This window comes from Penaeus monodon, chromosome 22, assembly GCF_015228065.2.
Source record: "Penaeus monodon isolate SGIC_2016 chromosome 22, NSTDA_Pmon_1, whole genome shotgun sequence".
Taxonomy (NCBI): domain Eukaryota; kingdom Metazoa; phylum Arthropoda; class Malacostraca; order Decapoda; family Penaeidae; genus Penaeus; species Penaeus monodon.
The window spans coordinates 8,616,831-8,617,090 of NC_051407.1; positions in this window are offsets into that span (position 1 = coordinate 8,616,831).

Below are 260 nucleotides of genomic sequence, written 5' to 3' on the forward strand. Positions count from 1 at the left end.
AAAGAAACACGTAATTTTACTTGCCGCTCTTCTCTTCATTCCCTTAGATTTGCAGTCGAATCTTAGATCGTCAAATTTTAAAAGACATATTACACTTGCGCATGATCTGTGCGATTACAGTGTGTATCACGAACAAAAATAACTTTTATATTTACTTTTCTTTAGCTGCAACTATTGTATTGCATCAGACTTACACAAACCACAACTTTAAGGAAAAACATACCACAGTTACGAAAAAAAATACCTTAGTATGGAAAACA